Below are 24,966 nucleotides of genomic sequence, written 5' to 3'. Positions count from 1 at the left end.
GTCTCCCTGGCTCCGTCGGAATTCCCCCGACGCCACGCTCAGGCGGCGCCAGCTGCTGTTGCTCTACCCCGGGATGTGCGACGCGGGCACAAGGACCGAAGTGCGGTACCAGGTCCTGCTGGCGGCCGCCCTTTTACTGTAGGCCTATCGGCCCCCCGGACCTCAAGCATTCAGGTCCCGACAGGATGGTTCTAGCCATCGCTTCATCCCTTCATTCACATATTCATTCAGCAAATCGTTTTTGAACACCTACGGTGTGCCAAGCGCTGTTGTAGGGGCTGGGACACTGCAGCCAAGACAGGCAGGACTACAGTCCCAGAGCTGAAATTCCGGAGGTGAATACACAATAAGTATGCAAATTAGAGGAAAAGTCAGTTACTGGCCCGGTCTCCTGCTACTCTGCCCTCCTTGCCATTTCCTAAGCGGTCCTGTGCCTTTAGGGTCTTTGTGGCTATTCCCTCGGCAGGGAATGCTTTTTCTAATTTATCCGGCGTGGCTGAAATGTTACCTACTTAATGTCACCCCATCTGACCAACTCATTGAAAATTGCACTCTCTCCACCCTGTCTCCTTACCCTGTTCTTTTTCCCTCATAGAACTTATCACCTCCCAATATATTATATATTGTAGCTCACTTACTTGCATGTTTGTTGTCTGTTGCCTTGCCTCTCTTCTCCCAAATGGGGGGATGGGGGGGATGGACAGGGTTTTTGTTTATTTGTTCACACGTGAAGAACTGGAGTAGATGATCAATAATTATTTGTTGAATGAATTAATGGATACATAGAGATAAATGTGAAGAAAATAAAATGAGGCCATGAAATGTCTAGGGGCAGGGGGCAAATTTAGTAAGGCGGTCAGGGAAGGCCTCTCCCAGAAGGGGGACAGCCACGTGAAAAGCTGGGCGAAGATGTCCCACAAACAGGGAACAGTATGTGGAGGCTGGCCAAGTTCTAATTGATGGTGGACATAATGGTGCTGCAGGAAGGCAGGTGTGAGACGAGGTAGAAGAGGAAAGCAGGAGCACAGGTCAAGTAGGGGGGGGCCCATAAATTCTGGGAAAGGTTAAGCCTGGAAGCTTACTAGTGGAAGGGGATGAGCACTGGACTGGGAGTCAGCGGGACCCCAGCAAAACCACGGACTCTATGGGCAAAACTCCTCATTTTAAAGATTTGTTAAGCTCCGATTGCTTGACATTCATTGGTATGAAATCGCTGAGGGCCGGGCACACAGTAGGTGCCCAATAAATGGTTATGGAAGGAATGACTGCGTGCACGCGCAAGGGGACTCCGGGTTGCCCAGAGCCCGGCAGGGGAGCCTCGGTGGCCCTGGGAGGCACGTCCCGGCAGGCAGCCCCAGGCGGGGGCGGGGGCGCCCTGTCGGGCTGCCCGGGCTCCCGCCCCCCGCCCGGCGCGCGGGCCCGTCGCGGCCAGCCCGGCTGGCGGGAGCCGCCCGCGGGCGGCACTGGGCATGCTCAGACGGCGGCCAGGTCGCGCCGCGAGCGAGCTTCCGCGCCGCCCGCACGCGCGACGTACCTGGGCGCCCCGCGCCCCCGGATGCTGCAGGTACGGGCCGGCGCGACCCCAGCGGGCCGGGGGCAGGGTGCGGGGTGATCAAGGGCGGGGGTCGCGCTCGGCGCCGCCCCGCCCCCACTCATCCCCAGGAGCGCGGCGAACGCGCGGGCGGGCTGGCGGACGCGGCGGCCCCGGGGTCCCGGTGCCACGTCGGGGCAGGGAGGGGGCGCCCCTGCTGCGCTCACCTGGCGGGGCCGGGGCGGGAGGGAGCAGGCCGGGCCGGGTGGGGCTCGCTTCCGAGCGGGCTCTGGGACGCGGCCGCGGCGGCGAGGCGTGGGCGTGCGCTCCGACCCGGGCTGGGGCGGACGCGACCCGCGGAGCTAGCGCAGCCGGTGACTCCGGAGGGCCCAGCGCCGCCGCGACCCAGGCCCCCGGCGCCGAGGGGGCGCACAGCCCGCGGGGCCGCCAGACCTTCTCGGCTCTCTCCGGGCGAATCCGCCTCTCGGTTTTCAAAGATGGCATTTCCTGGGCCTGGCACGAACTCCAGCGCCAATAAATCCTCCCTGTTCCGCGGGCGATATGGAATGATTTATCAGGTACCTGCGGCGAGACAGCTGCAATAGGGGAATGTATGTGAGCGTTCCCTGCCCCCTGGAAATTCCCATTTTCAGCAACCTAAACTTACTGAGAAGTTGCTGTTGCCTTAAAAATTCATGGGAAGTTGAGACAACTTGACACCTGGGTTTTCCGAGGTGGTGGAAAGAGCTTGTGACTTGGAAACTGGAGACCTCCGATCAAGTTGGGCTCCCCCTTAGCCAGCTGGTGACCTTGGGCGAGTTGTTTAACTTCTCTGATGCTCAATTTCCTCCTCTGCAAACCACCGGTAATAATGCCCACCTCATTGGGTTGTTGGGTGGATTAAGTGGGATAAATTATGTGGAGGTGTTTGGCACCGTGCCCGGCACAAAGCAAGCCAGCAGTTGGTGTCATGTGAATTTAATTCGTTTAGAGACCCTCATAGCTCTCATTTCACCAGGAAATTAGAATTACGAAAGCATCTTCAGGGCCTAGTGGCAGAATGACAGACCCTGTCCTTGTGCCCTGGAGAACTTCTGCTGAAGTCAAGGACTTTGGAAAAACGATTTAGTCGAATTGTAATTGGAGAGCATCTTCTTTAAAAGCAGTTTTATACATTCAGAAACTCCAGAAGTTGGCAGTTCAGCTTTACTTACAAAAGAGCTGTTTTGTGTGATGATCCATTTTGCAAATGTTTAAGCAGATGGTGCTTTTTGAAAGTAAAGCCTGGTTAGGAAGATTTCTGTTTTGAAAAGTTTCTAGACCCAACTTTAAGTGATTATTTAGACCCGGGTTTCTTAACCTCATGGCTGAGATTGGTTAATTCTTTGTTGTAGGGCCTGTCCGATGCATCGGAGGATATTTAGCAGCGTCCCTGGTCTCTACCCAGTAGATTCCAGTAGCGATCCCTTTTCCTCTTTCCCTCAGTTTTGTCAACCAAAAATGCCTCCAGACATGGCCAGATGTTCCCTGGGGGTCCAAATACCCCGTCTCCTGGAGAACCACTGCTGTTTTCTGTCATTAGCCTCTCCAAGTTGTTTGAGAAGTTCATCTTCTGTTTTTACTATAGTAACTAACCTCTGTATAGCCTTATAAAACTGCACAGAGTGCATCCACATGCATCAACTCATTTAATTTTTACAACTCCCTGGTGAGGCTGGTGCTATTCCCATTTTACAGATGAGGAAATCAAGGCTTTGAGCAGCTGATTACACATGATGTGGTGTAGCTGCCATACAACTCAGGTTTTCTGGTTCCGTGGGCAGGTCTTTTTCTTCTGCATGAAGCTTGCCTTTTATTGTATGGAGACTTTCAAATAGGTGACTTTCCTGGTGATTAAATCAAGATGTAAAATAGGCTGGAAGTTGGAAACCTCTCTGAGATTGACTAGTTGAACATTAACAATAGTAGGCTATTATCTGACAGAGAGTAGGTCGTTCTAGTTAAATATTCTAGTTTATAGTGAGCTCCCATAAATCCCACGTACAGTTAATGGAATACCAATTTGCAGAGAATTAGAGTAGAATAAAACATGCCTAATACTCTGTATTGATCCTGAGTTGTCTCTGGTGATTTGCCATCTCCAAAAAGGAACTCCTACATGCAAATTAGACATTAGCTGGGGCATGTAAAAGGTCAAGTTACTGAAGGCATTTCAGAGTAGCTCCTGTGTTCTGCATGGCAGTGCAGTGCTGGGGGTGGGGGGTGTAGGGTTGGCCACTGGACCCCAGTGAACCCGGGGTGCCTGGGGGAACTTCTCTGCCTGGAGAGGGCAGGTCCTGGTCAGGCCGGACACAATAGAAGGCTTCAGGGACAGCTTGGGGCAAGAGAAAGAACCTAATTTAACACACAGTCAAATTCAGGGTCCCACACTGCTTCACCACTCCCGTCTCTGAGCCCTCCTTTCTGCATTTTATCATAGAGATGTATGTGTCCTGGTAGCTTTTAACATTCTCATGCAAGTGTCAGGAACCTGGTCAGAGACATGTTATCCCTGAAAGAAGCTGTGGTTCCAGGCTAGGAATGGGTCTCAGGAGATTGTTGACTGTGAACTAGAAGGTTTCACATACATTGTTTAATTGCAGTGTTGCCCCTCCTTCCCTCTTGCAGTTAAGGAAACAGCTAGCAAAAGGTAGTGTCGGGCCAGGAGCAAGAGGGGTGAAGTAGGACCTCGTGAACATCAGGTCCAGGCTACGAGGGATTTTGTTTTCTAAAATGGACATAGTCCATCAGAGGGGCTGAGCTTTGGGGATTGGAGGGAACCGGAGATGTGGCATCCTACCTCCCCGCTAACCCTCAGCGTTTGTGGCAGGTTGGGAAGGGACCAGCAATTTGTGGTCCCTCCCTCTCTACCTAGGAGAGTGCCTATTGACCATAATCTCAGTGCTGACCTTCCTTTCACCAGATAATGGTTCCTGGACAGCAGGGCTGACCCCTCTTCGTCTCTTCTCAGGGTCTGTTGCAAGGGCTAGAATGCCTCAGGCACAGTGTACCCTGGCGGTGACAGGCTGGTGGGGGCGGGGCAGCCTGCTGGTGTTCTTCCCAAGCCTCAGCTCTTCTTACCAACTCTCATTGGGACGGGACGGGACCTGGTCAGTGTCCACACTGCTCTGGGCTGGGTCCCAGGCACCTCAGGCTCTGATGTCACAGGTGTCTCCGTTCATCTGCCTTAGAGGGCACTAAAGGCAGCACTTGGTAGGCCCCTGGCTGCAGTCAGATCTGGTCATGGCTCCCACAGACCTGCATCGCACAACTTGTCGTTGTGTCTCCAGTGAAGACCAGCTGTGAGCACAGAGTTAACAGCAAATTCAGACAATTATTGAGCCTGTACCATGTGTTGGGCACCAGGGTTACAGAGATGAAATCTGAACACATTTTAGAAGGATTCATGGCCGAGTTAGGAAGACCGTGATGTGTGTGTGTGAGTGTGAGTGTGTGTGTGTGTGTGTATATGTGTATGCATGCGATCTATCTATCTATCTATCTACCTGTCTATCTGTCTTATCTATCTGCCATCTAATAAGCGCTTTAAAAGAGGATAAAGCCAGATGCAAGAGAGACCAGTGGAGGCAGCCACTCATTCTGAGGGGCATCAAGGACTATCACAGGGAGTACCGGCATTTGAATTCAGTTTGAAGGTAGGGAAAAATGGCACTCGGAGCAGACAGACCAGCAGATGCAAAGGCTCAGAGACATGAAGAGACCTTGTGTATTTCAGGAGTGGTGACTTCCCCAGGTCTAGCCTTCTGAGCTTGGCTAATGCAGGACTCACTCACCTCCTGGAGCTAGGGTACTCCCCCATCTCTGCCCTGGGGGCCTGGCCTCACTCAGCCCAGGAGTAAGTGCCCATTCTCCTTCTCTTCCCCCCAAATGGATTGATGCCTCTGTGTTGTCTTTGGGGCCTGAGCACCTTCTGCCAGGATGCCTCTGGTTTTAGTTATTCAGCACTAATATGGCACTTACTGGCTGCCAGGCACTGTTCCTAAGTGCTTTCCATATATTAACTCATTCATGTAATTCTTGTGGCAACCCTCGGGCCGTGTTGCCTCCCCGGGTAGTGGCCGCTTGGTAGGTAGGTGGGCAGAGCTCAGATCCCCGGCCTGCGCCCCTCTGTGGGTGATGCTCAGATCATACAGCTTCTGGCTGCGCTTCACACCAATGTTGTTGGGAAACAGCCGAGTGTGAGAGTTGTGGTGGAGTGCTGACTGCCATGGATTTTTCTCCCTGACCCCGTTTCCTTCAGGGGGCCTGCAGGGCTCCGCTGACTACACTTTCTGAATCAAAGATTGGGATCTGGAGTCTGAAAAAGAATGTGCTGCTTTTTTGTGTAAGAGGAGGCCTGGGAGGTGTTGTTTGGATACTGAGAGAGTGGAATTTTTGAGACATTTCAATGGTTTATGTGGAAAGTTAGGACAGAGGATTTGAAATTGGGATAGTCCTGGAAAATTCAGGTCCCATGATTTACTGTCAGGATACACAAGCTTTTAGTAAATATTTAAGCAGTATGTAGTTTGGAGTGAATTTTCTGTACTGAGCCTACTGGAGCCTCAAAAGGGAATAAACAGTACCTTTTAGCCACAGAATCTTGCGAGTTCCTACCAGCCCCAGTTCACGGATGCAGTGAGAAAGCTGAGGCTCAGAGGGATGAGATGACTACCTGAAGGGCACAGTGCTTTGAAGTAGGATAGCCAAGATTGGAACCCACGTCTGTCCCTAGACATATCATATAACTGTAAGACAAGGATGATAATAGAACCTGTTTCCTTTAAATAACGACCGAAAACTCACTCAGGCAGAACTTGGCACAGGAAAGGGGGGTCCCCTCCGTTGTGGTCAGGCCTCTAGCCCTCCCGACAAGCACCCTGTTTGCCGATCAGTGCTGAGAGTCGCTGGGGCCGAGTGGTGGTCCGTTCCCAAGGCAGGGAGGGCTTCAGGTCCTGGCGCTTAGATCTAAAGGGACATTCCAAGGGCAGGCTTCAGGACCAGAGAAAGAGGCCAGGGCTGCAGGATGGCATGTTGATTAAAGGCACTGGTCTGACTTTGGGAGTGGGGTGTGAAGGTCTGGTCCTTGCATCTCACTTCCTTCAGATGAGTCAGCCTCAGTCCAGACCTGAGAGAGAGGTTCTTGGTGAGACAGGCGGCAAAGCAACCAGCTCTGTCATCTGTCTCTTGACCCTAACCACTGGTGGGCCTGGAGGGGAGATGATGACAGCCTGAGCCCAGATCTTGCCCACACTGCTCCCCCCACCCCATCCCCCTCACCCATCCGGTCTAGTTATCAAATTCATACACAGTTGTTGTAGAAAACTAAAGTGTCAGGGATCAGAAGAAAAATCAGGGCCTGTGAGAGCTTGGAACTTGCCTTCCCTCCTCCCCAGTTAACTCATGCTTTGGCCTTTGTTCTTATTGCAATGTCTTCTCTCACCTTCCTGATTTGGGTAAAAACTGCCTGCTGTAAACCATAAACGCTCATGCCACCAGATGCTCTCCTTTTACAGCACTTTTCACAGTTGCAATTTTGCAGTTAATTAGTGTAATTATTTGTATTAGTACCTGTCTCCCCAGCTGTGAGATCTGTGAAGTCAGAGCCTTTCTTTAAAAAAAAACAAAACTTTCTCTGAGACTTATTTTTTTCTTTCAACTTTTCATTTTGACCTCATTCAGACACAGAAAAGTTACCAGAATAGAACAAAGAACCTCCCATGTACCCTTCACCCAGATTCCCAAAAGGTGCCATTTTATCACATTCATCTTATCCTTCCATGTATGTATATTTTTTCCTGAACCATTTAAGGATTATTTATAGACTCTTCCTTTCCCCAGAAATACTTCAGTGTATTTCCAAAAACAATGGAACGTCTATACAACTACAGCACAATCTTTAGAATCAAGAAATCAATACTGATACAATACTATTATCTGATCTGTAGACCTTAGCCAGTTGTCTTGATAGTGTCCTTTGTAGCAAAGAAAACCCCAGATCATGTGTCGCATATGGTCGTCATGTCTCTTTAGTCTCCTTTAAACTGGGACAGTTCCTCAGCCTGTCTTTGTCCTTCATGACCTTGACATTTTTGGGGAGAGTACAGGCCAGTTATTTTGTAGAATGCCCCTCAGTTTGAGACCCACCATTGGTCTCCCGAGCCACTGAAACATCAAATACACTCAGTGAATATTAGTCGAATGAAGAGATGGTAAGATGGAAGGAGCTGGAAGGAAAAAAGGAAGCAGGTTTTCTAGTTTCCCCACTCCCACTCCTCTTCTTGCTGAAAGATTTGTTATTCAGTGGCAATCATACTGTTTTTAGGTTTGAATCCTGCTGTTTTTATAATACCGCTGTCCCAGAAAAGAGGGGCGTCCTCTGGGGTTAGTGAGCCTGCTGTCCTTATAGATATATAAGCAGACACCAGGTGATGGCTTGGCAGGGATGCTGGAGAGGAGAAGGGAACACTTGATAAGGGGCAGACTCGACCTGGGGTCCCTTCCAGTGCTAAGCAGCTTTCTCCAACTGGGACTCTAACTTTGCAGGTTTAGGGGCCCAAGAGTAGGGCAACTAGAATTCATCATCCAAGCCAGAGCATTTTGAGAATAAAAGGGGTGGCTATTCATAATTGCATCTAATCAACTAGCCTCAGCCAGGACTGCCCTAGGCAAATGAGGTTGTGTGATCACCCTACACAAATGTGACTCTGAGGGTGGAGGTCAGCGCTGGGGGAGCAGCCTAGACAACCCTCCAGCACTAGGAATCCTCTAACTGGATGAAGACAAAACTCATCTCCTTGGCATTGCCTGTTGGGCCCACGTTGATGGCTTTGGTCCCCTCTGTGGTCACACCTCCCTTGGCACGCCTCCCTCCCGAGCTTTGCCCCAGCTTTGCCCTGGCTACACCAGTCTTCCTTCAGCCCTCCCCTCACCTGCTTCTTGCCACCGGGACTACGAGAGCCTGCAAAATCACTTATGTACCCAGGCTGGATGGAGGAGGAGGGATGGGCTCTGTGATGGATATCCTAGGGGACAAACAAGCTAGCTGTGCTTCCCACTGACCAAATGGAATGTGAGAGCCAGGCTGTGTGAGTGAGCTGGAACAGGAGACCACAGAGTGTCGCTAGACCTCACCTTCCTTTTTCCCCGGTGCTCACGCTTCTACCTTGTCCTTCCTGCACGAACACCCACAGCCCTCTCCCAGCCCTAGTTCAAGATCAGAACCAAGTCGCTGGCCTTTGGCAGAGCCAGGGAAGCAGGTGGCATTGGGGACCCAGGCAAAGAGGATGGGCATTAGATAACCGGTAGGTGCAGACAGGGACTTGGATGCGGAGAAACCCGGCAGGAAGCCAGCGTCTAGGCATCCCAGTAACAAGGGCAATAGGGAGCCATTTATCAGGAAGCCTACATTTGCAATATCCAGTGCCCAGACTCTCCGGTCAGAGGTGGCGGGCACTGGGGCCCTTATAGTCTGGTACTTTAACCCATTTCCTGCCTAGCAAAAAAATATAAACCCTGCTTTCCTGGGTTAAAAAGTATTGTAGGCTGAAAATCTGAAGGGATAGAGGTATTTACTGTGCATCCCGATCGTGTGGACCTCATGAACACAGTCCAGTGCAGTATAGTATTTTTATAACTCGATGTATCGATGGCTTTAATGGAAAAGCCAGTTAGGGAAAGAGTCTTCTACTTCTTAGAATGCAAGATACTAGTACTTACTAAACTTTGGAAATGTTTTCTAGTTAACTATTACGTTTTACTGGTTTAAAATGTTCTTACTCCCCACAAAGCAGAGCTGTGTAAGATCATTTAGTTTGAGGCCACTTTTTACAGGACAGAAAGAATCACACAGTGTCAGAACTGGAAGGAACCTCAGAGGAACTTTTTCCAGTTCCCTCTTTTTACAGATGGGGAAGCCGAGGCCCTGAAAGGGGTGTGGCACGCTCCAGGGCACATGGGTGGTCCCAGAGCAGGGACTGGCACCCAGACAGAGGTGGTCCCAGAGCAGGGACTGGCACCCAGACAGAGGTGGTCCCAGGGCAGGGACTGGCACCCACGTTGTTCAGTTTCAGGCCCCCAGATCTTAGATGTGTTTTCTAGATCTCATCTAAGGAAGTTTATTAGATGGACTATATATTTCTATAATTTTGTTAACATTCTTTAGCATTTCTCTAACTGTAGAAGTTGTGTTGCCATTGAAGCAGTTATACATTCTTGCTCTTTTATGTAGAAGTTACTAGGCTGAATTTTTTTTTAATTTCCATATAAAAAAGATAACATATACCTTCCGTTGAATTTCTATAAAGGTATACCTCGGAGATACCACCGTGATAGATTGAGTGTTGCAATAAAGCAAGTCGTGGTCTTTTTTGCTAGTGGAGGGTCTTGCCTTCAGTTTGTAAAATACACGACACCGGTGAAGCTCAGTGAAGCAAAGTATGCCTGTATTCTGTACTAGTGCTTCTCCAACTGTAGTACATCAGAATAACCTGTTAAAACAGGCTGCTAGGCCCCAGCCCCAGCGTTTCTGATTCTGTGGGTCTGAATCAGACTGTCCGGTGGGGCCTGAAAATTTGCATTTCTGATAAGCTCCCCAGTGATGCTGCTGGCCCAGAGACCAGGGACCACCCTTTGAGGACTGCTGCCCCAGGCTCAGTGGCAGTTTCAGACAGTGTGCTCTGAGCTTGGCAGCCCGCTAGGCCTCCCTGCTGTCCAGCCAGCATCCCTTCCTCCCTTGTTACTCCCACACCAGCCAACCTGACCATGCCACTATTTCCAGATCTCCTCCTTGTTCTGGCCTCTCCAGGTGACCCCACCACCTGTGGCCCCGAGATGCTCAAGACCGTCTGGTGGGAGCCTCCTCACCTTTACTCCTCCTCCTCCATTTTCTGGCTCCTCTCCTTTCTTCCTTTCCTCCAGCCTGAGAAAATGAGTGTCTCCTGGCTCAGGCTTACCTCTCCACTTAGCCGTTGAAGACTGTCGTCCCATCACCTGGGGAAAAAGAGCCTTCTCGTAGCCTGGCCTCACCTTTAGATCACCCTGCAATGCCTCCCTTCCCTTTCCCGGCCAGGCCTGGGCAATAGTCTACAGTCGCTGAAAAGGATTCGCTTTCACCTCTTGACACAGTTCAATGCCAGCTGTTCAGATTTTCTATATCTATAATGAAAGAATGACATAGTTTTAAAAAAATGGTGGTAGAATACACATAATGTAAAAGTTACTGTCTCAGCCATTTTCACAGTCTTCAGCCTAGGAACCCCAAGGTCACACTTCATTCACCCCCACACCTGCACCAGGCAGATCTGCCCATCATACCTGAGAAACCCTTCCCCCAGCCCGCCGGCTTCCCCACCTCCGCTAACACTGGGTTAGTTCCTAAGCTCCTCCCATTTGCTTACTGTCCCCAACAGGCCCCTCCCACCTCTGCCTCCTTCACATTGCCACCAGAAGGTGTCCCCTACAAAAATACATAAGATCACTCACTCCCTTCGCTGTGGGTTCCATGGAACCTGGCTCCATCTGTTCTTGCTTTGCCCCCTCTCTACCTTGAACCTCACAAACCATATGCTCTAAGCCAGGGCTTCCCTAGCTTTAGTGTTAAAATGCAGATCCTGATTCTAGGGATCTAACAAGCTCCCGGGTGGTGTGAGACTGGCCCACAGACCACATGTTGAGTAGCCAGGCTCTAGAATAGATCTATGTTTCACAAATCAAGTTCTACCAACGTATTTTCAATCTATAAATAATGCAAGAATTTCAAAATGTTGTGTCATAATTTTAACGTCTTCTGTTTTAAACAAAGTTAATCTGAAAATTTTCAACCCTCAGGGCGGACTCACTGTGGCAGTGAGTCTTGGCTACTGAGAGACATTTTCAAAGACTAAGAAATGCTTCAGCTTCTTAAGTATTTCCAAATAGGTGCAGGTGCACGAATGTTGGGGCTGGAGGGGTCATGAGAATGTTTTCCCGTTAAAGGGGTACATACTCAGGGTCGGCTTCTCCAGGGCAGACGCCCCTTATTCCATTCTATCTCCCAGGACCCAGCTGGGCCTCCTTGGGATGTTTGGCTGAAGGGGAAGGTGAGTCTCTAGGAGATACGTGTGGAAACTGATGATTTGATGTGGGAAGACTGGGTTGGAGGGGAGCCCTGTGGGGAAGGTGCTACCAGACACCGGAGAGGAGAGGAAAGGTTCCTGGACCTCGGTGAGGGACACGCAAGGCCCGTTTTATGACTCTTAGTAAGGCTTTGCTATGGCGATCTCCCTGAGAGCTGGGGGCTTCGGTCGGGGAGGGCAGAGGGGGGCGGGGTCATGGAGGGCAGTAGATAGAGCCAAGTGTACCTGGGAGAGTCTGACTGCATTTGACACACCAGGGCATTCCAAGAAGCAAGTCCCAGATAGTGAGGGATCAGGTTCTCGTGGGGCCGAGGGGATGGGATGGATGTCAGGGAAGGATGTGGCCGCTTTTAACCAGCCTGCTCCACAAACATCGTTACCTCCTTGTCCCCCCGTAAGTCTAAGCTCTTAGTCTGTCACTGCAGGTTTCAGGGTCTGGCCTCTGCCTACCTGCTACTTACGCTCGACTAGTTTTCTCCCTCATTTCTAGTCCCGGCCAAGTGACTGTTCCCTACATAAAGTGCAGCTGTGCTGCCTCAGCTTCTGGCCTCCTCGCACAGAATTTTCTCCGAGAGGCTGTGGTGTTCATTATTATCTGTTGGTGCAGGTTGTAAGCTTGGGGTCCTCTCCGGATCCCCCGCCTCCATTAACTCTGTGACCCCAGTTGAACCTCCTAACATCTTGATTTCCTCATCTTCACACTTGGAATGACAGGTGTGTCCACCTCACGGGTGAAGGTCCCATAACGGCAAGCCCTTCTCCTGGTGGCATATGACGACTACGCAGGAAGTGCTCGTGGTCGGTCACTGCTTGCCATCTGTCCCTCTCAGGAAGCTTGACAGAAGGATCAGACTGTGACATTTGTCCACAGGTGGAGCTGGAGGTCCCAGAGATGGAGAGACTGTGCTTTGTGTGTGCTGCCCTGGGCAGGTGGGGGCTGAGGTGGTGCCGCCGTGGGATGTCTGGTGTGTGAAGGTCAGTGGAGTTGAAGAGGAGGAAGTGAAGGCCGGCAGGGAGTTGATTTGGGGTGGAGTGCAGAGCCTCTCAAACTTGAATGTGTATATGAGATGATTCAGATTCTGCAGGTCCGGGGTGAGGCCTGAGATGCTGCATTTTTAACAAGCTTCAGGGTGATGCTGTTGGTCCAGAGACCCACTCTGAGTGGCATTGGTCCAGAACGTGATTTATGGTGGAAAGATCATGGAGAAGAGGGTATAGAAAAGGCAGTATAAGTACTGCTACACGGCTTGCTGCCTAGCTGCATGGAGATAACCTGGAGTCACAGGTGTACTCAGGTGTCTGGAGCCTGGCGGGTTAGATTGGAACCAGACTGTGGATAATAATGCATAGGGGCAGTGGGGGCCCCTGAGGGCTTCGGGATAAGTATTGGGTGATTTGATTTTGCTGTTTGAGACTCCATCCTCAGGTCTAGCTTGGCCATTGAAATCCACTGAGAAGCTGTTGCCTTCTGTCCCGGTAGCTGTGTCACACCTGAGACAAGGCCCCAGCAGCCATTGGTGCCTCCTTCCTTCACAGCACTTAACACGCTGAAAGGTGATTGATTATTCATGCATCCCTGTGAGATCCCAGAGGGCAGGGGCCTGAGATAGTCTCTTACTGACCTCTGAACCCCAGCATCTGCCATGGAGCCTGGCAGCAGTTGGTGCTCATTAAATGCCCGAGGCCTCAGAGAGGGATGAAGGCAGAATGTTCATGAAGGAAGAATTTGTAAAGCCTGTAACTAAAAGACAGCACTGAGAGCCAAGCACTGAGTCGGGGTGTCTGGGAGAGGGTTGGTGTGACTGGGGCAAGGTGGCTTAAGGAGTCAGCAGGACCTCAGGTAAACCAGGAAGACTCGAGCAGATACAGTGGGGACTCGGGAGGGGTGAGTGCTGGGGAATGGGTTTGGGCATCAGCTTTGAGGAGTGAGAGTTGGGCTGTGAGTTCTTTGAAGGAGTGGAGGGTTCAACGGGGGGATGGGAACTTCAGCTGAGAAATGGTTGTGGAGTTCGAAGATCCAAGGGCAAAGCTGCTTTTCTTCTGCTTTCAGGAGAGGACAGGTGCCCAGATCCAGGCAGACAGAGGATGAAGAATTTCAGCTTCACCAGGCTGGGTGGAGCCCGCAGATTGGGGCCCACACAGCCGGGCCGGGTCTAGAGCGCACTCACAGTCGTGACCCATTTAACTTGGGCCTCAGAAGGGCCCTGTGAAGTGGGGGCCATGAGCCCCCAGAGGCTCAGATGCCCTGGGCGATGGAGTCAACCTCATTTTCCCGAGGAGGAAATGGAGTCTCAGAGAGGTTCAGTGTCTTGCCCATAGCCACAGAGCCGGGAAGCGGGGGAGTCAGGCCTGGACAGGGGCCTCTGGGACAGGAGAGTGTCGGGCATGGCAGCCCAGCTTCCTAGCGGGGTTTCGGAGGGAGGAGTGGTTGCAGGCTTGGTAAGAAGGCCGAGCTGTGGCAGGGTTGGGAGGGCTGTTGGAGCCAAGTGCAAGCTGGAGCAGAGGAAGCAGGAGCATGTGAACCAGAGACGGGAGACGAGGCGGCAGTCAGGGGACGCGTTTAAGCAGTTACACACCCTGGGTACCACAAAACGTTAGGTGATAGCGTTTTTTAAAGTTCTGTCAATTTGATTTTCTTAACTCATTACTCATAGACAATTTAGGAAATACAGAAAGGTTGAAAGGATAGAAAAGCTAACAATTTTATGTTCACGGTCATGTGAGCTCCCTTATACTTATAGTTGCGGTCATACTGTAGATACAATTTTACAACGATTTTATAGCCAGCCTTTTTTACTTAATAGCCTAATCATTTTCCATGTCATTATGAAGTCTTCATGGCTGTTTTGTGATTTACTTAACTGGCCTTTTAAAGTTGGAAATTTGCTTTTTTGGTAGTAATTTTCAGTGTTATAAACGTCTCGAGGAGGAAAACCTTTGCAAATAAAACTGCCATGTCTGGGTATATTATGACGGGAGGTTCCCAGAAATGGAATGACTTGGTCACACCACCTCCCAGCACTGTTGGAATGTTGAGGAGCCCGCACAAGCCTTCTGAAAGTGCCAGTGGGAGCCCTGTGTACATGAGCTGTTCGTTCATTCGTTTGTGTGTGCATTTCACAAGCATTGATTAAGCATGGGGAAAGACTCCATTCTCTGTGGCCAGGTCAGCACAGTAACAGTCGCCAGCATTTTGGGCCTGACGGAGACGTGTGGGAGTGTGTGATCTCCCACGATGGCCCATGACCCCAGGATCCCAGGACAGCTTCTGGCTTCAGGGTCCAGGCAGCGCTCACCTGTGAGTTTTGAGCTGCCTGCCTTCCCCTCTGTAGCGCTTAGCCGGATGGTAAACAGTGTGGTGTCGCCTGTTTTATCCTTTGAATCTATGTGTTCCTCAGATAATTATGGAGCACCTCATGTTTGCTGGGCACTGTCCAGTTGCTAGGGATACAGCCATTAACTGTTTTTTCCTTCTAGGAACTTCATTCTAGTAGGAGGTGGCAATGTGGGAATTGGGAGGAAATGGGCAATAAACAAATGTGACATGTCTGGTGGCAAATGCTAAGGAGCAATGTAGAGGGGAGATAAGGAGTCATCAGAAAGGCCTCCCTGAGGTACGGCTTGAGCAGACACATAAAGTGGGGGAGAAAGCAGGTGGAGGATGTCTGAGGGAAAGGTGTTCCAGGCAGAGGGAGCGAGTGTGAAAACCTGAGGTGGGGGCGAGCTGGGTGCAGCGCAGGAACAGAAAAGGGGACAGTGTGGCCTGAGCAGAGAGCGGGTGAGGCGCTAGTGCGCAGGGCAGGGAGGTGGCCCTGTGTAGCAGGGCATCTAGGACCCAGGGCTTGTTTTTAGTTGTTGATTTTGGAGCCAGCAGGGGACTCCTACCATTTGAAGGAACTCAGACTAATCTCATTCCTTTTTGTTGCCTATCTGCAGTGAGTGGTCACTAAGGCCTGTGTTTGGTGGGGAAAGCCCTCGGAGTTGGAGTCTGGGATTTGGGAAGTCACTGCCTTCGTCTGCCCTTCAGTGTCCTCTTCTGTGCAATGAGGGACTTGAACTAGGAAACTGGTAAGGACGTGTTGAGCGTTCCCAGGCTGGGACCCTCCTCCCTGTCATGAGTTAAGTATGCTAGTTAGATCTTGGATCATTTTAGTTTAACTGACAGGAGCGTATAAATACAATTGTTATATATTTAGTGCTTAATATGTTTAGCCTAGTAGATTTATTACTTTGTTACAAGCAAGAGTCTTTCAGTCAGTTGTTGGCGGTGTTTCAGTAGTAATAAGGAGCAGTTGGGGGGTGCAGTTTAGCCACCTAACCATCCATTCATCTCAGTTAAATTTTGAATACCTGCTGGGTACCAGGCACTGGGCTGCTGCCTACACCACAGTGATGATTTTTAACCCTCTGTCGGGCGCAACTGATCTCACAGATTCATTGCACACAAAGATGCCGCTATGAAATACGTCTTTACTGTACTAAGTCACAAACACGACTGGCGATAGGTTATGGTAGAGGGGGAAGATATGGAAGCGATGAATCACAGTACTTAACTGTTAGATGTTTGAAAACTTGTGTGCAATGAATCTGTGAGATCAGTTGCGCCCGACGGAGGGTTAAAAGACCCAGACCCAGACCCTGCCTTCATGAAGTTCACGATCTAGTGCAGTGATGCTATTACTAGCTCTGCCAGAGGATCGTGATGGGGAAGGGCTCCTGGTCATAAAAAAACAGGACAGCCCCACCTTACATCATGTACAAAAATGAACTCAAAATGGATCAGTGACCTAAATATAAGAGCTAAAGCCATAAAACCCTTATTAAAAAAAAAACAACAACAACATAGGGTAAGTCGCCATGACCTTGGATTTAGCAATGAATTGTTGGATATGACACTAAAAGCAGGAGTAACAAGAAAAATAGATAAATTGGACTTCATCAAAATTAAAAAGACTTTGGTGCATCAAATGACATTATCAAGAAAGTGTAAAGAACCTACAGAATGGAAGAAAATATTCACAAGTCATGTATCTGATAATGGTTTAGCATTCTGAATATATAAAGAACTCCTATAACTCAACAACCCAAATTATGATAAACAGCCCAATTAAAAAATGGGCAGGGGACTTGAAGAGATATTTCTTTGAAGATCTACAGATGGCCAATAAGCACATGAAAAGATGCTCAACATCACTAGTAATTAGGGAAATGCAAATCAACCACAGTGAGCTATTGCTTCACACCTAGTAAGATGGCTATCAAAAGAAAAAGGTATTGGTGAGGCTTGGGAGAAATTGGAACCCTCTTACATTGCTGGTGAGGATATAAAATGGTGCCGCCTTCCAGGAAGAGTTTGGTGGTTCCTCAAAAAGCTTAACAGAATTACCATATGACCCACCAATTCTACCCCACAAGAACTGAAAACAGGCTCAAACAGATGCTTGTAAAGCAGTGTTCACTGCAGCCCTATTATTCACAGTAGCCAAGTGGCGGAAACAACCAAGTCCAGCAGATGAATGGATAAACAAAATGGGGTCTCTCCACACACTGGAATGTTCTTCATCCTCAAAAGGAAGTTCTGACAATGCGACAACAGGGATGAACCTTGAAGACATTATGCCAAGTGAAATAAGCCAGACACTAAAGGACAAATATCGTATGACTCCACTTACATGAACTACCTAGCATTAGGCCAATTCATAGAGACAGGAAGTAAAGGTGGCCAGAGGTCAGGGGAGGAAGGGAATTAGGAGTTATTGCTTAATGGGTACAGAGTTTCTGTTTGTGAGTGATGAAAAAGTTTTGGAAATAGGTAGTAGTGATGGTTGCACAACATTCCAAATGTAATTAATGCCACTGAATCGTACACTTAAAAAATGGTTAAAATGGCAAATTTTATATTCTGTTTGTTTTACCGCAATGAAAGAGACCATAGCAAGGAGTGTGACGTCTGGGAGAAGTGTGGCCTTGTCAGGGCCTGGGTTCTGCTCTGTGCCAGGTCACCTCAGGCACAGTCCCTGCAACCTTAGCCTGATTCTGTCTCCTGATGTCATCAAATGAGATGACAGGTGTAGAGTGTCATGGTTCATAGGAGATGCCTTCCCATGCCCTTTAATTTCATCCTTTCGGTGTAAAAAGATTCTGCCAGGTACAAAAGACAGAAAACAGTAAATCTGGTGGTTTTACCCACATCATCAGTTACCTGCTCATTTGTTTTGTAATTTTTGTCCAGCCGGTGGTCTAAGCCCATCTTTGGTACTTTTGCCCTAAAGTAGGGCTCACCTGGGCCCTACTTCACTGACTTTTGTGCCTGCCCTTGGTCGCGTGCTCCTTTCCTCTCTGGGTGTACTGTGGGTTCTTTTGGCAGTCTGAGCCCTACTCATTAGAAGCCATCCGAACACCCAGCTGTGGCTGTGATTCCACTGGGTGGAATATTGTAAAACCGTAACAAATGCCAGTGAAGTGTTTGATAGTGGGAAAGAGTGGGCTGTATGATTGTATAGACATTGTAAGTACAACTTTTTAAAAAAATACTCCCCAAACAAACAAGACAGTGCTGTTAGTTTTATGTGACGCGAGCACATCAGAGCATGCCTTGTGTATCAGCCCTCTCCGTCCCCTCCAGGGCTAGTTAACCTTCAGGCGGGCAGAGCCAGCTTGTTTATTTCACAGCCATGGAGGTGGATTCTGCCCTGCCCAATCACCTCCCATAGCCGGTTGAAAGAACCTCAAGGTCTAGATGCTGTGAGGCTGTCCTGGGTCCTCCTGGAGACCCAGGCTCCTGGCACACCCAGGAGGCCACCCCCACTCCCCGAGTTTGTCAGTTTCCCCACCCCTTGACTGTCATGAGATCCTTGGCTTAGAGCTGGCATGTGTGCCCCAGAGGTGAGCGGGCAAGCGTCTGATTGAGCTCAAGTTCATTGAGAAGCCCAGCCTCCCAGGGGCTGGAGTGCACCTGGGCCTCCATCAGGAGTCCTTGCAGTTCTGAGATCCCCGGAGGCAGGTGCAGAAGGGGGACTGGCTGGTGCTGGAAGGAGAGCTCTGGGTCATGGGGTAGGAGAGGCCCCAAGCCAAACCCAGGGCCTGGCATCAGGAAATGAGGTGGCCCCCTCTCCTCTCCCACTGCTAATAATTAACCCAGGGGTGGCTGCCTGGTGAGCTGGAAGGGCCTTTAGCCCACGCCTTTTGCAAAAGTGAGAGGAACTCATTTACTACGTTTGCAATTCTGAAAGACGTGTGTTCCTCATTTTAACTTTTCTGAAATCAGCATGATCTTCGCAGAGCATACTTTGGATGTACTGTTTCTTTAAAATTTTCTGAAATACCGGTTAAATCGATTGTCATCTTAGAATGGAGGAAATATGGTAATACATACCCAAGTCATTACTCAGGTTTCTGATGCTGCAGAATTAATTAAGAGGAAAAGGTTTCCTGGACCATTTGTGCCCTGAGGAAATTTACCACCACGTGAGCTATGAGGAGTGTTTATGAAGATTATCTCAGAGGGTCAGAACATGCCTTTACTCAGTAAATTAGAGACAACAGCGATGAAGTGGGGCCTTTCCCCCTCAGTGAATCACCTGTTATTCACCTTCTTCCCAGGCATGCGGGCCAACACTCCGTGGGCCTGTGAGTGATACCCTGCCCTGAACTTGGGACTCTTACCTTGTTTGCAGGCTGACTCTGACTTGGGCATGGCTCTCCGAATCTAATCTACCAATCTGTGAAATGAGACTAGCGGTGCTGCCCACCTGACCCAGTCAGAATGAATGGAGCCAGGAGTAATGGGCATGGAAGTATTTGGAAAGCTCTGAAGCCCTGTAGGCAGGGCCCTTGGTTGCTTCTCAGGACCGGGAAGCCTGGGGATGGGGACAGGCTGGGGTCTAGGACGAGGTGGGTAGAAAGGGTGGCAATACAGAGTCAGTGCTCACAGTAGCCGGTGTCGAGGAAGTGTCTGCAGTAGGCCGGGGCCTTCACTGGGTTACAAGATCACTGCTCCTCAGGATGATTTGTAGGTGAGTAAACGGAGACTTAATTTGTCTAAGGTCGTATCAGCTTGGGAATGGCGGAGCAGAGACTGGAACCCCGGTCTGGCTTGTTCCCTCAGACCTCTAGTCAGCCCTGGCTTACTGAAACCCCTGGCCACCCGGAGCCCCAAGCAGCAGTGTTCCTGGTCCGAGCTGCTGAGTGCTCCTGGAAATAAAGAAATGGGGTGCATTGGTCTGTATTCCCAGCTCCCAACTCGTGGAAGGCCTCAGCACAAATAAATGCAACAATAGCAGCAATAAGAGATATTTTCGTTTGATTATTCCTGAACACTGTAATTCTGATTAGCATTCTGGCATGGCTTTATACTCGTAAGTCCCTGAGCATTAATGCAGTTTCCTTTCATTAATTTCCTGACCCCATCTCACCAAGACATAAAGCCCTGGAAACCTGACTACGCTGCATAAAAATACATTTTATCTTGGTTTCTAGAGGCGCTGGCAACCAGCAGGGTTACTGTACCTAATATAACCTGAGATGGCCTCTCGGATTAAAACCCTACAGGCAGAGGATTTTAAAGCTGGAAGGAGCCTTAGCGGCTCTAAGCTGGGAAACCAAGCTAAAGGGAAAATGGAGTAGTGACTTCCCTGCTCGCTTGGCCAGTTAGTGACAAACGGGGTGATGCATTGGGGGAAAGGGCTGGAAGGTATTTTTCTGTGTTTCCTTGAGATAAAATTATGGCGAGGGCTGTTGGTGGTGAGGATTGGGTTTCTCTGGCCAGGCTGCCGCTGGCTTCAGACTGCTTGGCAGGAATAGAGCTGGCGGGATGGTCCGGTTGTGAGATTCCAGCTTCTTGGCTGGGATGTGCTGTGATTAGCACATCTCAAATCTTTCAAAGTGACTTTAGCTGTTTTCTGAAGGCTTCTGCTTTGAGCTGCACAGGGGTGGTGATTGGAGCCTAAGATAGAAATATCATGGACTGACACCCAAGTGGGCGTGTCTGTGCCCTGAGGGCAAATATTAGCACAGTATTTTGGTAAACTTTATGCAACTTGATTCATGTCCCTGTAGAGTAAATTTATTCCATCCTGTTTTCCAGTCTGTTTGGGGCCTAGTCGAACTATTCAGAGGGAGAATGGAAAGAGATTGGTAGCTTAATTTTAGGTAGAAACTGCTCAATAGAAAACGTATTCCATTGTCTGTATTTTGAGCTTTACATATTGCTTTTTGTTTGTTTATGTTATTTTATCCTTTATTTCACAGTTTGATGGGCCATTTTAGCTAGTTTTTTTTTTTTAGATCGAAGTATCTGTTTAGAATTATTTCCCATGAGAAATCGATCTAAGGAAATCTAATTTTGAACAGTGCTGCTCTGAGTAGTGCTTACATGTTCAGAAACTTAACCTTAATACTGTTGAAGCAGAAGTCATAATAGAATCTTGGTCCTGGAAGCTCCAAGTTCATCCGTCCTGCTCCCTCCAATCTATCCAACTTCTCTGCTTGGTTACTTCTAGTGATGGGGAGCTCCCTCTCTCCCGAAGCCGTCCCTTCATATCTGTGCAGCCTTGACTGTTCAAAAACCCTTCTGTTTCGTTTCTTCTCTGCCCCTTGAAGCTTGGGGTCTAAAGTAATCAGTCTAATGATAGTAACAATAAGTACCATTGATTGGGCCCTGCTAGGTGTCAGTTAATTTGCATACATTTTATCTTCAGTGCTTACAACAACCTTAGAAGGCAGAGAAAATTTCCTCCCTTTTATAGATTAGGAAACCGAGTCTCAGAGAGGGTGCGTGATCTCTAAGTTCACACAGCTCAAAAGTGGCTAAGCTGGGGTTCCAACCTACATCTCTATCAGATTCCCCCGCTGCTGAGCTTCTCACAGCCTCACACCATACTCTACGTTCTCTTCTGTGTGACAGCCCCTTGAATTTTTGAAGACGCTAATCTCCTCCCTGAGATGTCTCTAAGATTTCAGTTATTCCTCAGACCCTCCTACTAAACCTGGAGTCTCTAAAACGCCTCTGTGTTTCATTCACCTCCTGGCCTTTGTACATGCAGTGCTGATTCTGCGCTGCTGCCTCCACCCGGCCAACTTCCCTTTGTCCTGCAGAATTCCCTAGGAAGCCATGGTGAGCTGTGCCCCCCAATTCCAGCCCAGCCAGGAGCCTTCCTCCGGTTCCTCTGGCACCTGGGCTTTCATCACCCTTAGAACTTGCAACTCTCGCCACCTCTGCTCCTCGCCCACCCCGCTTTCTGAAGGCCTGGCACAGAGCAGGTGCCTAGTAAATGAATACTGTGTGAGTAAATGGTCCAGAACTCCTTTGCTAAACTAATAACAAAGGCTAAAAGTAGTTATAAACGAGATCGATGAGTCTGTGAAATGGCAGCCCTACAATTGGGATAGGAATTTGGCCAGTTCCTTGGAGGCTGTTGGGATAGCTTATCTGGTGGTAAGCCCAGGAAGTCGTTTTCCTCAGCATGGTTGGGTTCAGTTCCTCCTTGGGCTGGCATGGGTCTCCTTTTTCTCCCAGGAGGCAGGCTTGCTGGACCCTGAAGTTTCTGGGCTCACCGAGTTGGCACGTAGCAGGAGAAGTTTAGCCGGCACCGCACAGACATACTTGGGGGGAGGCCGAGCCCCAGCCCTTCTCATATCTCTGCAGCCCACACAGCCCAGGCTGCCAGAGGCGTCCACAAGCACGCAGAGGCAGCCCTGCGAGGGCCAAGTCCTGGGAAACCTGGGGGGATGTAGGTTAGCACCACATCATGATAATCTTCCTAAGCATATTTAACACACACACACCCCAAAACAAAACAAAAATCCACAACTAAAAACCTTATTTTAAGAAATCTCACGAAAATGGTGTTAGAAGTCAGGAGAGTAATCACCTCTGGGGGAAAAAGGCACGAGGGAACCACTGTCCGTCCGCCTTCTTGAGAGCTGTGTGATACTGTGAGTGAAAGAGGGGGGGGGGAAAGGTGATGACCTAATATGCTCACAAGTTTAACCTGCGTTTTCTGATCTCTTAGGAGCACACTTGATGTTTACGTTAGCTAGCGTGTCATTCCAACCCTGAAAACACAGCTCATGGAACATCCGAGGCTGGTTTCTCTTTATAGCAACATTACCTCTTTCCCGAAACTCCTGCAGCTCCGGCAGCATTCTTTATCTTGCCCTTCAGGGAGCTTAAAACTACTTCGCGTTATCCTCCCAGTATCAAGTATAACTTTTTTTATTTTGTTAGTTTTACAAGTGTCATGGTGTCGAACCTATAAATAAACCCTGACTTCATAACAAGAAAAGTATTTGACATTTTGAAGTTGTATGAGAACAAGGTGGTAATTACGGGTCTCTGTTTGAATAAACTAATCCTACAAATTACTCCACCCTGTTTCCTGGGGGCTCTGGTTGGAATTCCACTCCCTGAACAAATTATGGGATCTATGGAACAAATGATTGGATCCTGAGATTGTACTTTTGGAGTATTAGGATTAATAATTGCAAGATAATTTGAGTATTGAGCTATGTTATTAAAGTGACTTGGGTGAGCATTTTGTCCCATGTGGTGGAGAATAATGTGAAGTCAGAGTTAAAAACTTTTTCAGAAATGCATTCATGGAAGCATTTTTATAAATAAAAAGTATTAAGTACTTTTATATATGGGTAGCCAGATTAAAAATAAGCCTTGTGCACCAGGGTTTCCATTGACAGTTAGGATTATTGTATTTATTATCAGGCTTTAAGCTTTAAAGATGTCATTTAAAAAATTAATTTTGCAGGATATAGGCTCAGGACAAATTAGTTTATTGGCTATCATGTTGAATGAGCAATATGAAAATGCCTCCCTGAATAGATTTTTTTTTCTAATTTAGTAAGTATTCAGTAGTGATGTTTATATTATAAGGTAGTTTTTAAAATAAGTTAATATGTTTACCTTTCTTATGAAATGTTGTACTTTGGAAATTAAAAAAGCCAAGTAAGTGGAAAAAATGTCAGAAGGTAGTATTGGTAAATTTATGAAAATTATAGTCATGAGGAAAATTAAATTTCACGTACCAGTTGTAATTCTGCTATCAGGTGCACATAATTTAAAATTAATAAAGCAAAAAATATTTATGGAAGTGTTTTCTAAGGCAGAGGGACATTTCACAAATAGAAACTAAAATCACTAATTTTTAATTAGTTGGGCTGAGTTTCATTACTAACATTTGCAAAGCCTAATCATACAAAATGCATACCTTCTTTTCCTTTGGTTTCTTTTCTTCCTTATGACAATGGTAGTTGATTGTCATCCGTTTCTGAGAAAGTGTGCATAACAGAAGGCACTGTGGGTTGTTTTTTGTTTGTTTGTTTGTTTTTAATAACTTGGATATTCTGAATCGTTAAGAATTGCTGTCTGGGAAAGATATGAGCTAATTTGAGTGAACAAGCCAAGACATCTGGTTATATAATATCAAGTGATAGAATCCTTTCTAAACTGATGTTATTTTACTGTTGCTTCCCCTCTGTTATGACAACAGTGCTAATCCCAGCACTGACATATAGACTGGAAAGTCTGTTACTTCAGCGCCTTAGGAAGTGCTTTGCCAGGACCAAGTGCTAAGCTGTAGAAACTCTTTTTAGCTCTGGGGTCAACTTGTAATACAGACAGGAAAACTGACCTAGGGTGCCGACCTAACCAAGCCCCCGGAGGTAGGCACAGATGCCCCAAACCGAAAGGAACCCTGAAGATCATCTGGTTGAGTGCTTTCCATGGTGGGGTGCTTAGACCCTCTGCATCAGAGCCCCCTGGGGGAGCTTATTAAAAATGCAATTTCTATACGACAGCTAGAGCAAGACAAGGCCTGGTTGGGATCCTGGATCAGGAGGGAAGAAATAAAAGACATCGGAACAATTTGCAGAATTGTTATACGGACTGTATATTACATAAGTGTTTTAGCAATGTTAAATTGTCTCAGTGTGATAATTGAACTGTGATTATAAAATGTCCTTGTTCTTGGGGGATACATGCTAAAATCTTTAGAGGTAAAGGGGCATGAATCATGTCTACAACTTTTCAAGTGTCCGGTTAAAAGCATGGGGGCGGGTGCAGGAGAGAGAGAGAGAAACAAGGAGGTGGCAAAGTTTTAACCCGAATCCAGGCCAGCGGGGAGTTCTGTTTTCCTTGCAGCTTTTCTGTAAATTCAAACATTTCTTAAGTTTTAAAATACAGTTTCCTGGGCCCTCACTGAACCAGCATCTCTGTAGTTGGTGCCAAGAATCTTTATGTCAGCAAGCTCCCCAGGTGATGCTTAAGTA

The 24,966-nt window shown here is 48.4% G+C and overlaps 1 protein-coding gene across 4 annotated transcripts in view; it reads left to right on the top strand.

The window, feature by feature from the left end:
- Positions 1-1,467: 1,467 nt before the first annotated feature.
- Positions 1,468-24,966, top strand: part of PTPN3 (protein tyrosine phosphatase non-receptor type 3) — a 100,527-nt gene continuing 77,028 nt past the window's right edge. The window contains exons 1-2 of one of the 4 annotated variants that reach the window (XM_019635852.1): positions 1,468-1,564; positions 15,622-15,753. The gene's annotated coding sequence lies outside the window, so the exon portion shown is untranslated. Of the gene's footprint in view, positions 1,565-1,865; positions 2,110-12,588; positions 12,661-15,621; positions 15,754-24,966 lie in introns of those variants that run through there. The other 3 variants (XM_019635853.1, XM_019635854.1, XM_019635855.1) reach the window with 3 other exon arrangements.

The sequence above is a fragment of the Hipposideros armiger genome, unplaced genomic scaffold (genome assembly GCF_001890085.2).
Source record: "Hipposideros armiger isolate ML-2016 unplaced genomic scaffold, ASM189008v1 scaffold_24, whole genome shotgun sequence".
In the NCBI taxonomy this organism is placed as follows: domain Eukaryota; kingdom Metazoa; phylum Chordata; class Mammalia; order Chiroptera; family Hipposideridae; genus Hipposideros; species Hipposideros armiger.
Note: the sequence above shows the minus strand (reverse complement) of the source record. Positions and strands in the feature narration are given on the sequence as shown.